Source organism: Rutidosis leptorrhynchoides, chromosome 3, assembly GCF_046630445.1.
Source record: "Rutidosis leptorrhynchoides isolate AG116_Rl617_1_P2 chromosome 3, CSIRO_AGI_Rlap_v1, whole genome shotgun sequence".
In the NCBI taxonomy this organism is placed as follows: Eukaryota; Viridiplantae; Streptophyta; class Magnoliopsida; order Asterales; family Asteraceae; genus Rutidosis; species Rutidosis leptorrhynchoides.
In genome coordinates this window covers 160,351,366-160,364,605 of record NC_092335.1, presented here as the reverse complement: position 1 = coordinate 160,364,605, position 13,240 = coordinate 160,351,366, and the positions used below count along the sequence as shown (strand labels likewise).

At 31.0% G+C, this 13,240-nt stretch overlaps 1 long non-coding RNA gene across 2 annotated transcripts; it reads right to left on the bottom strand.

Moving 5' to 3' along the window:
* Positions 1 to 1,446: 1,446 nt before the first annotated feature.
* LOC139896941 (uncharacterized) lies at positions 1,447 to 9,313 on the bottom strand. Of its 2 annotated transcripts, XR_011776395.1 has the most exons (12): positions 9,068 to 9,313; positions 8,925 to 8,972; positions 8,521 to 8,715; positions 8,077 to 8,173; positions 7,718 to 7,799; positions 7,386 to 7,423; positions 4,476 to 6,490; positions 3,205 to 4,369; positions 2,944 to 3,027; positions 2,181 to 2,291; positions 1,911 to 2,011; positions 1,447 to 1,757 (listed from the first exon to the last, which is right to left on the bottom strand). It is a non-coding gene; the product is annotated as an uncharacterized lncRNA (long non-coding RNA). The 2 variants fall into 2 exon arrangements; XR_011776394.1 differs by having other exon boundaries at positions 2,944 to 4,369.
* Between the last annotated feature and the right edge of the window lie 3,927 nt (positions 9,314 to 13,240).

Below are 13,240 nucleotides of genomic sequence, written 5' to 3'. Positions count from 1 at the left end.
AAACATTATAGATTAGATGAAAATATGAACATTTAATAAAGACACTTTGTGATAAATGTTTTTATTTTGGCGGAAAAACGCTCGAAGAAGTAATATATAACAATTATCGTATTTTTCGAGCGTATGTTGAGGTTTTAGATATTAGGGTTTAGATATTAGGGTTTATAGGGTTTAGATATTTAGGGTTTAGGGTTTAGATTTAGGGTTTAGATTTAGAATTTAGATTGAGTTTTCAACACGAATGGTTTAGAGTTTAAGGTTTAGGGTTTAGGGTTTGGGATTTTGAGTTTAGGGTCTAAACCCAACACACTAAACCCTAAACCATAAACTCTAAATCGGGCTAAATTTTACTTCACAAAACATGAAGAAAAAAAACGTTAACATTCTTCACGATCAATATTATATTGAATGTTATTTTTGTCGATCATTTTCCCGCCTAAATAATAACATTCATCACGAAGTGTCTTTTTTAAATGTTCATATTTTCGTGTGATCATGATGCATGAAAAAAAAAATTTCCAAAAAAATGAAAAAAAAAAAATTTGCTTCCCCCCGCTTCCCCCCAATTGGTTACCTCCCCATTGATCCTGCCCCAATATATATATATATATATATATATATATATATATATATATATATATATATATATATATATATATATATATATATATATATAAACCAAATTTTTTTTGTGAATTGTGGTTGAAAGTTATTTTAGGTTGTTTGTATCTATATATTATATCTATATATCTATATTATATATATTATTAAATTAATTACGAAGTACAATTTTTTGGTCTACTAAATAAATAAAAAGAATACCACTTCCAAAGAAATCATAAAATTCGTTCATTATTTATTATTACATAATGAGTATCTCCGTAAATTTAGTTTCAAACATAAAATTCGGCAAATTAACTACGAGTATTAAATTGAGAAATAAAGTACATCTTAATAAATTGAGAGTGGGCAAAAGAATACTAATCCATTGTTGTATAGCGATTATTGTTTTAGAAATTATTTGAAGAAATTATTAAAAATGACATATAATGAAATTTACCAAAAATTGATGCACGTGTCCTTTTTAAACAAAGCATGATACGCATTTTATTCCTATGTACTCCGTATTACGTATATGTTAAAATCAATGGTGAGTTTTTATTATTATTATCCTACTAACTAGTGTAATACCCGCGAATTCGCGGGATTTTCTAAAAAATGTTCTATTGAATGCTACATTTAAACAACAATATGTGTCTTTTTCTAGTTACACTATCATCTCTCTCATGATTTTAATCATAAATCATAAATAATTCTAATATGGAGAACCAAAATATTAAAAGAGATTCTCACAATTACAAAACATCACTTGCACAATTACATAAAATACATGTTACAAATTGCATTACCAGCATTTGCACAGAGTTACTTGCAAATGATTATGCAATTTTTGAACTCTTTAAGTGTTAATTTATTTAAAGGCCTATCTAAACATATAACTCCATACATATCCTAGCATACTGAAACATGTAACAATCACAAATTATAATATTATAATTCAGTGTCACCTAATAATTTCAGTTAGTGTTACATAACATTTGTAATATAATTACATATACTGGTGTAACCTGCTTGACTGTTGAAAAAAATGTTTGGTACCTTCCTTGCTTGTTAAATAATGCCAAATATTCAATTAATTGTGTTGTGATATTCTTCATCCTAGTCATGTTTGCGCATTGATTTCTTGATTCTTTGATCTACAAATTTGTCAGGAAATTCATAAGTACCCAAATGTAAGCTCGATTCATGAAATAAATATACGATAAAGTTTGAGCTGCTACATATCCATTATCCATAATACATAAAAAGGTAAACTATATTCGATAATGAAGTGGGATTCAGACCCTTACAGTCAGCTGTAATGAGACCGGGGGCAAACAGATTCCAAGTCCACCAACTAAGCTGATAATGTTGTAATACACAGAACTTGATGTTCATGTATTAGAAAAACCTAATTGCCATTTGTCTTTAACATATCAATGTAAGCATAATAACAATCATAATCATCGTAAAAGAAACACAATCAGAAGAATCAGATAAAATCATTGTATCATGACATATTTCCTAAAAGTAATGAAGCAATCATATAAAGATTAAAGAGTAAAAGATTAAGAAAATACCTTCGTTATGAAAAGCTTCTAAGCACGATCATGAAAACATTCCCGATTTGACCCATAACCCAACGTGTCTGACATACCCATTTTGACACCTTCAGTGTGAAATGCAACAAACTACACACAACTCAAAAACAATCCGCTTTTTCCATCAAATGCTCGAATAATAACAAATAATGAACAAAAAAAAATTAGTGTTGCACTTGGTCAAATGGGATACTTAAAAAAGATGACATTAAGAATTTTTCAATGGGTCGAGATCTGAATTATCTTTTTGCTAATGATCACAATCACATAAAAATACACATCTAATAACCTTTCCAAATGTTATTACAAATTTAAGTGCAATGTTAAATAAAAGAAGACTCATGATTACTTGTTATCTTATAACCGAGATTGATAAAATATCTCCTGTTTTCAACATTTCTGCAAGTCACAATCAGAAATTTAACAAACATGGATGCAATGGTCATTTATACATAACACACAAGGTCTATTAAGTACTCTGTTAGCTTAACTTGTTGCAAAGATGATCATTTAGGAAAATATGTGTTTACAATAACTAATTTTAGGGGATTAAGAAACAAAGCATTTGATGGATACTTGTAAAGTAAGCAACATAAATATCTAAGATATTGGCCACAGGGAGTATCATGAACTCTTTTGGGTATACATTATTTTGAAGAAAGTAAGTGAAACATATTTTTACGAAAAACAAATCAACAAAGTATTGTGAACATTTAAAGTGTGTTTATATTGTTACACTAACCAGAGGAGACGCACAAGCAAAAACAAGCGATTTCCCCAGGAACCAATAACTGTATATGACCCAAAACAGCATCCTTAGACACACCTACTAAAAAGCAAATTAAAATCCTTAAAAAGCAGGAATTGAGTTAGCATAATCATGTAAAACTTATGTATTTTAGAACTCGTTCATTATTATAAACGACTGCATTATAAACCTATATACACAATGATTGAAAATATTTCTATACAAGACGAATCGTTGATATATTCAATTACATACCTGATTCCGTCTTTTGTTTGATTCAGTTCATTATAAGCCTAAAAAAAGAAGACCAAGTTAGGTACATAACCTAATGTATGCCAGATTTCATGTCCAAGATTTCAAGAAACTTAGTGGATTTTAAACTTTAGGTAAGTCTGCATCTTATCCTGCCACTCTGCAAAAAAAACTTCAAAATGTATTTAGTCATTATCTGCCACTCCAGTCCACAGCATTAACACACCTCCAATTACCCATAATTATAACAAAATATCTATAAGAATACATAATACATGAAAGATTTTATAATATCAGGGTATCGACTCAAAATTTTAACTTGAGAAAAAAGAGCCCAACAAACACTAATCGAGCCACTTGCAGATTAGGTCAAAAATTGGTTAGGCCGAAACCGTTCATATAATTATCCTTAATGTGGGTCCTAACGGATGTAGTTAGGTTGCCTTGAGCCGTAAATACTCGTTCACAATAACAAAATCAATATTATTACAATAAGAATCCATAAACAACGTAACATCACAAAACAAACTATGGGTGAAGCTATAAGCTAACTTTCATAAAACGATCACGTAATATTCCTTTTAAACCTGAAAATATTGAAATTAATTAGATGTGGTCAAAATATGAATGTATTCAACAACAGACTAACCTCAACATCATCATGGTCTCTCCATATATTAGTTTAACTTGACACATCCAGCTACTTTCATTCCGACGTCCATGTGGATGAAAAGGCTTCTTAGCAGCAGGCTTATTAAGCCATAAAAACTTCTTAATATATGGCAGCACCACAATGAATAAAAAGTAGATAACCGTAAACATGAAATAAAATTTAGGTTAAAAGTTAAAAGTAATCTTCAGCAGGTATACGCCATATAGATAGGCACCGACGAATTTGTTTTTTAATGGTTCCAGCAACGTTGAAGAATAAAAAATCCGATAATGTTATGACCTGACACCATACAAGAGCTCCATTAAATATAAAAATGTAAAAAAAACCTACTTTGAAAAAATGTTAAAATAAGTACATGCTCATATAGATACATCATTTAAATAAGTATATGCTCATTTAAATAGCCATCAAAAGGTAATATAAATGGTCAGTGAGTTTATCTTGGGAGGAGGCGATATTCGTTATTCAACATAGTCTGAGTTGATCGAACTTGACCTGTACCAAACATTTAAAAAGAATTACTAACTGTAATGATAGATAATATCGTCATTTTGTTTTTGATCATTCAACTATGACTCAACAACATATACTATAACATCACCTTAGGCAAGTAAAATCACTCTGAAAATCTCCATCATAGATATTGCATGCCCGGACAGAACATCATCATTTGTTAGTACATAAGCCACCGTGTCATCAATAAACCATTGCTCATTAACTAAATTAAGTAACATGTCAGCGACTAAAATGTATAAATATACAAATTCCAACATCTACTAAGAGAACACAAATGCACAAACATAATTGGATCTTTCTATATTATAAAATCATCTCAAGTATCTTTCTTTTACCATGAATATAAAACTTGATTAACGATTTAATTTTCAAGAAAACTTCATTAAAGCATAAAAACAAACACCTACCCTGCAATCTAAAGATTAATACAGAGGCATTAAATTAATGATTTACTATATTTGTATCAAGTATAACCCTAAATTCTGAATGATTAACCAAACAAATAAAATGGAAAAAAATAAGAATAAAGAAGACATACATGGATTGATTTTCCAATGAATGACTGCCATCATATTTTGTTAGATTCAGTGGATCGAAATTTATTTTGTTATAATCGCCGGTTTCGATCATCGGTTGCAGAAAATCTACACATCTGTGTGTTCATGGAACTTCAAACATTTATCGAACATGAGTAGGTGTTAGGTTCCACTGAATGTAAAGATTTTATTAAAATTAAGTTTGAAGTTCCAACAGGAATATATATGAACTTTGTTGAACAGCCACATATATAAACGTTTATTACCCAACTGACGAAATAAAACCGAGTTATATTTGTAATGCTGAACAACCATATATATAAACTTTTTTGCTTCATATCATGAATTTATCAAATAAAGACCACATCGAAACAAAAGGCCATTTCCAATCAGACAAACATAAACGATTATGAATTCTTTAAAAAAAAATAGTAGAATACACAACATACCAGTCAAACAAACGCATGTATGATAACGATTTGAATTGGGTTGCCTCAAACCCTTATTAATCAACCGAAATCCCTAATTTCCGCACTAATGTAACCACCGAAATCAGATCGATGATCGAAACCCAAATTTCTGCCAATCTCACGAACGGTTGTTCGATGATGCGATATTGAACTTAGGGAAAGAAAATAAAACGGTTGTTCATCAGTTTTTTTAAGGATGTAATCGTTTTTTTCGTTTTTAATGAATGGAAAGGAACCGGTTATCTTTGATTTGGTACATGGGTATTTTTGGGAACACACATAATTCTGACATCAGAGAGATAAAGAACACCATAAAACTTTCAACTTGATTGGTACATTACTATTAAGAGTAGATGGGCATGTGCGACTAAATTGTATGCGAGTTTGGATATAAAGAAATCAGCTCCCTATGATTTAGTTAAAATTGGAATCAACTAAAACAGGACATTTGCCTCCAAGGTCCAAGACTACAGGTCAAATGTTTACAATCTCAATTTTTATTATTTAATTATGATATATAGTTTAAGGTTTATGATGATCCAAGTCCATACTAATTTCTTTGAGATCAGTTCTTTCAGTTTCATGGGGTCTAACCATGAAATCATTTTAGAACACGAGTATGGAACACTTGGCCATTATAACTGAATAGCTAAAAAAATGATGCAATAACAAACCTCAATTGCTCAAGATTGCCATCACTACCACCATCATCGACCTGACGTCAAACAGAGAGTAAACCAATTGTATGAGATGATGATATTATTATTAAGTTACCAACTTATAATATTTCTCAAACCAATGCTAACCTGGCCATTCTGAAAAAAAAAATTAATTAAAAAAAATTCTTCTATAACACATTCTAGTCTTCCGACTTGACTGATCTTCACAACTCATCTTCATACAACAACAGCTATCAAAATTCCCACCCACATCATTAAATGTAATTATTTCTATACCAGATATTTCACTTCTGAAGTCTATCAAAATGCTTAAACTTTGAATAAAGTTGCTGTCAGGAACACTTACCTTTAAAAGTAATCAAGTGGAATATCAACGGCTAAAAACATCCTATCTCGATTATAGCTTAAAGGTACCTGCACCAAAAACGATAATAAGAAGTTTACATATCTGAGGGTTCATGGAAGCAGAGTAGGTACTCACATAGACATTTGAAACTTAAGTGATGAAAACGATTGGATTGGTCATTTTTAGACAAGCATTTGCATTGAAAAATTGAAGAATCATTCTAATATGATGCATCAGAATTAAACAACAAAAGTTTAACAAATTTAGCCACAAACATGTAAGTGTTAAACAATGGGAGTAACTTATGTTCGGTTCAACCAACCCATAAGGAAAGTTACATGTGTGTTACCTAATACCCCGACCCGCCCACTGCCCACAATCCCACTTAGACTTAGTGGATATCATTTGAAGTATACAAAGTCCAAGAGGAAACTGAAATACATATCGGTTGAGGAATTTGTGGGTAAATTTTCAACATTGTAGGTAAAACAGTCAACCTATAGTGGAACGGTTCGAATGACTAAAACTGGTTGAAAAAAGAGGAGCAGTTCAAATGAGTAAAAGTGGGTGAAAAAAGAGGAACGGTTCAAATGGGTAAAAATTGGTTGAAAGTTCCCCAACGTCTATATTTAACTAATTAAATTTTTATTGACAAAATTTCAAATGAACCAAAAATGTTCAGCCAGTCATTAACCACCTGACTTGTTATGACTCATTCTAAAAAAAATTGATGTTACAACCCCAAATCAGTTTACCCAACAAATCCCACCCCACACATCGATTATGCTACTATTACAAAAATAAACATTAACAAAAACCATTAAAGAGACCATTTTTGACACGACTATGATTTCCTGTAAATCATATTTGGTGACATCCTGTAAATTAAATTCATTAATACCTATACCTATATATATTAAGATATTATCAACACCATTAAAAGCAGAATCATTATTGTCTTACGATTGGCGTCATAGACCGCGTCAAAGCATGTACATAACCTGAAACGATAGAAAATATGTATAGTTACACCGTTGAAAAATTAAGCTAATCATCAAAATTGAGCAACTATAATACCCAGTTGACAAGATTGCAAATATTCAATCCGAAACTCACTAGAATATAGAAGTCGCCTTGTCGGCCGTTGTAATGATGGTAATTTAAGTTTTTAGTAGCATTTTTAATCAAACAGATATAGAAAATCAAGCAAAATTAATGAAAATTTTGTGATATTTTAGTAACATAAAACAATAACAACATAGGTTCTAGAAGAAACCCGGGAGAGATGAACTCACTATGTGCTTCCACTAAGGCAGTGCAGCAGGATGCACAGCAGGATGCAGGAACAGGGGACGAAGGTAGCTCTCGTATAACATGCTACACATGAAAAAGGCGTAGGTAATAAATAACCAAACCATGATATACATGTTAAATCCTTTTCTTGTATATAGTTTCAATTAGCTTTTAATTTGTAGGAAGTCTGCATTGGTTTTACTCCCTCGACTATTTTATGGATATTGAATGTTGACAGACCATAAATCAAATCAAACAATCAACAATAAAGGGGAATTAAAAACCTAATTAAAACCTATAAGTCATAAAACTACAAATCCCTAAATAAAAGTGAAGAAAATAATAAACTCAATAGCATTACCTAAAATCCAATTTCGGAGTTAAGCGTGATGTACCGAATTCTCAAAAGAGTACGTTTTAACACGCTCGTGAAACCAAAACACTGCTAAACACCAACCCTGTAGCCAAAAACAAACACTCAAGAATCACTCCATAATTTTAAAACTAAAAAGATGAAAATAAATTACAAACACAACACCTATTAACAAAAAACAATTACAAACACGTAGATTAAATGTAAATTACCGTAATCAATAACAAACATCCAAAAATCACTCCAGAATTTTAAAACTTAAAAGATCAAAATAAATTAGAAAGACAATACCTATTAACAAAAAGCGATGAGAAACACAAAACCAAATGCAGACTAATAACCCATATCGGCAAAGCTACTACAGTTTAATCAAAGTAAACTATTTACAGAAACGCAAACAATGTTAATAAAAAAGTAATCAGCAACACTCACAAGTTAATTGGAATGTTATGATGGATACATCTGCTGCGAAGGTAGAACCCTAATGTATTGAACCCGCAACAGTATGATTTGTATGAAGTCTGCATCGATTTCACTCTTTGATTTTCTTGACGGTTTCTTTGCTACATCTCAAGAATGTGGTGAAACTCTTTATATTTACTAAATTTATCCTGGAATGATAAAGTCCTGATCATACTGTTGTCAGTTCATGAAACCAATAAAAGCACAACAATACTTGAATGATGCATTAATAGACACAAACAGTAACAAAATTTCAGTAAACATCATACAACTAATCGTAAGCTGAATGATTTATTAATGACCTAGGGTTAACGGTACGAATCGGACAACAATACTGAGAGTCAACAAAATAAGTGATGAATATCACAATATACCTTCAGATGTTGATATGGTGTTGTTGAACCCTTCATAACAATGAAATTCTGTGCATAATTACAAATAAATACAAATCATATGAATATTGTAACCTAAAGTAAATAACAAATAAACATCATATCAAAAAATGTAAAAAACATACTTTATGTGTGTCGTTGAAACTTTAATTTGTTGACGAAATCGATTAAAAACGATATGAAAAGTAAAATGGATATCAATTGCTTGAAGAATTTGTAGTTCATGGGAAGCCATTATTGAACTCTGGTATGTGGATTGTTTACGAATTCATGAGCAGAAGCAGTTAATTTGATTCAGAGCCTGCGGTGATGGTATCGATATGTTGTTTTTCATTATGGATATCGAATTTTTGGCATTGCAATACATTAGGATTTTTTCTAACTGGATGAGAGAAACTGATGGGAGGAGGAGGAGGTCATATTGACGGTTGAATAGTGATGGGAGAAACTGATGGGATGGGAGGTTATACAGACGGTTGAATAATACTATGGGTTGAACGGGTAATGTTTGAATTGTTAGAAGGGTAATTTAGGAAAGTGACATAAATCTAACATGAGAGAGGTAATTCTGACATCAAATAAATCTTAGCCATTGGATTACTCAAAAAAACCTCATCTAATGGTTGGGATTGGCTGTTGTAATTTGATTTATTAAAATCTGACGTAAATAGTACTTTATTTTAATAGATAGAGTAGATTATAACTAAATTAATTAAATAACTAAGATAGTTATTATTTACTAATTTATATTATTGATAAAAATGAACTTCTAAAATTTCTTAATATCATGGGTTCTTAAACTTAAAATAATAATTGTTTAAAAAAATCAATTAATTTTGCACCATTATTTTATCCGTCGTTCAACACATGGGCTCTAAAACCTATTACAGCAAAATTGCAAAGTAATTTTTAACTATTTTAACTACCGTGTAATGCACAGGCTCTATAAACTAACTATTTTAAAAAGTGTATGCAATTTCGTAATTTTATCAAATATTATTATTTTCTTGAAAATATTAGCTCTAAAAGTACTCCGTAATTATTTAATAAACTCAATTAATTTTGCACGGTTATTTACCCACTCATAATACTATGCAGCACCATATTCCATCTGTCGTAAAATCTAAACCAAACACACAAATTCCATAAGCGCAAATTAATAAGTAATCTAATTAAAGCAAATCTATGTCCAGATCAAGCACAAATGCAATGAGCAAATTAACGTAATGTGAACACAATTGTATTGTACCTATAACAATGTCTTATCCCATTAGTCGGTATAAAATATTATTTTAATAATGATCAAGTAATACAAATTGATAACATCAGCTTTTAAATCATTGATCTCAAATCTGTGAAACCAAAACTAACACTCAGTTTCTCACAACTCAACCTGTGGAGCTAACCGACAACAAAAGTATTAAGTTACTTTATACTGCATACTGATAATTCATGATATGAGATTACTTTTATTATCTATTGGGTTTTAAATTTGTATAAATTCACATGTATATTTCACTGTTGTACTTTCAAATCTCCTGATTTCGATAAACACAAATTATATATAGTTGCGCATAATCAGAACACATGCTACAAATTGTTTTAATAAGAAAACCTAACCGGATTTATTCACTTAAATGTCACATTCAGTGAGTAAAGCTCACATTCTTACATCCCGTCTAGATGCTCTTTGTATATTTGATTAAAAGCCTGTCATATATCCATTATCCTAAGCAACTTTCCCTACATTAATTTATCCAAACTATTAGATTCAAGTGCAGTGATTTATAATTTATGACAATGGTGGAATGTGTACCATAGCCACAAACAATTGGTCATTAAAATGTGAGACAATGGTGGAGAAAGTACTTGGAAAAAGGTGAGAATTTATTTAAATACATCCATATCTCAGACATCAGTAGCACTTTCACTGTTCTTAATTTGTTGTTCTTAATGAAGAACATGTTAAGTTTGTGTAAATCCTATTTTTATCAAATATTTGAAGTTGTATACTGCTTTCTCTAATTCCTCTTCTATTCATGCCCTCTTTCTGAGACTATAAACAAATTTCACAGATATCAAAACAAAAAGGTATTCTAACAGATCAATATGTATTGCCCAACTAAAATATATATATACTACAACTGAATAAAAAAATGGCAAGCCTATATTGTTATATCGACAGCACGTAGAAGACCCACAACTTGATTATAATCACACAAAGACAATATCCAAATTGTTTGTCATTAACCATTGTCTGGAGCCAACAAACTAACAATTATATAAATGAAAATACAAATAAAGAGTTGAAAAAGTATATATATAATATAACAATCAATTCAACGACAGATACAGAGCTAATAAGTTGAAGTTGTTCCAAGACAACTGACAGTTGGAAAACCCAAACAATGAATCAAGGGTTTAAACGTCAAAGATTAAAGATTTCAATTATGATGCTTACATGGACTTTCAGCTCTTTTGTGTTCTAACAGGTTGAAAATCACCTTATTCTGGGTCGGTGCCTTAAACGAACAAAAAAAACGAAACGTTAACGTACCAATATTTGATAATTGGTGACTTAATCGATGATAAAAAAAATTTCAAAACCAAGATTTTAAACTGATACAAAATCGAAGATGATTATACCTGTTGATGATTTTGAATTTTGAATGTTATAGATAGTTCATCCGAAAATACTTCTGGTAGTGCCAACGTATCACCCACATTTATCGATCATCCACATCGATCGATCAGACAAAGATTATTGCATACAAAGATTATTGCATACGTTCGAAACCCTAATTGGCATGACAAAACCTAATTTGAAACCCTAATTATAGATGAATTGGTGATGTATTGGGGTTCGTAGCAGATGAATTGGAGATGTGGGTGTAGGATATGAGAGTTGTGGAATTTTTTTTTCTTCGTGAATTTTCCTCAGCAAATGAGATGGCCACGTGAATTTGGAGGTGATTATTTAGGATTAATTGTGATTAATTAGTTAATTACACATCAGCAGTTGTCATTAGAATGTAATTAGAGAGTGACACATCAGACTAATCTTCATGATTTATATTATGTAACATATATATATATATATATATATATATATATATATATATATATATATATATATATATATATATATATATATATATATATATACAATATTAAATACCAACAAACAAGTTGAATCTATCCGTTATTGACTAGCAATAGATAGATTTCACCTCTAATAGATAGATTTCACCTCTAGTGATCCCCACCTTCACTCAATCCTGCCGTTTTCACCGGGTAACGATCGTGGGGTAACTACCTCGTGCCTATGGCATTATAAGGCTAACTACGAGTGGCGAGTGGATAACGACGGATAATGGAACCATAGAAAGTGCTATAATGTAACTTAATTATTTCCCGACGACTTTAAAATAAGTTTTAACTATCCACACAATTTAATAAATTTATATAAATAGCACCCTTAATTTGATCCAAAATAGTATAATTAAGGTAAATTTGTCATCGCAGCTCTGACAAGCTTGATACATATGCTATTTTTTTCCGAATGATGATATCGGCATCACCAGAGAGGACTTAACCACCTTCGCGATCATACTTTACCTACACACACGTTAAGAGAAAACCAAATTCGCGACGATGTTGGCAGTACCATCGAAGGTTGGGAAAACCCTGCGGAGACATTTCCAATTGTCATTGATGTTGGCAGTACCATCAAAGATTGTAAACTCCCGTTTGGAGTGAGGATCAAACATAGGTTGGCAGTAACCAAAATGGACCCCACCCCAATCCCCATACCACTCAAGCCAAGACTTTGGTGGTTTGATACATATGTTGTAAGATCATATTTGAGGTTTCTAAAACCTAACTCGCTTCTCGAATTTTCTTTTTATGTCTATGGTATCCGGTGTTTTGCCTATATTATGTGTTTCTAAGCGTTAGTTGGTTAGAGATTGAGTTTACCTTTCTATTAGATTGTCACAAATTTCCACGCCAATTACAAGTCCATGATTACCTTCTGATTGATTGGTCAATCGCAATGTGCGAAGATTTCTTGATTTGTTAATTGTTTCAAAACATGTGTATCGGCTCTTGATTTGTTAATGTCAATTAAACTTCGGAGTAAATTTATGTTTTGTAATGTTTAGTAGGGTCGGACTTAACAAATACTCATAGTCCAGTATTTCATTTGTTCCACATTAATAGTCCACTTTCATATATAGATAAGAATAATAAGGTAAAGTTCTATTATGCCCTTAATGTATGCGGATAGGATTAAAAGA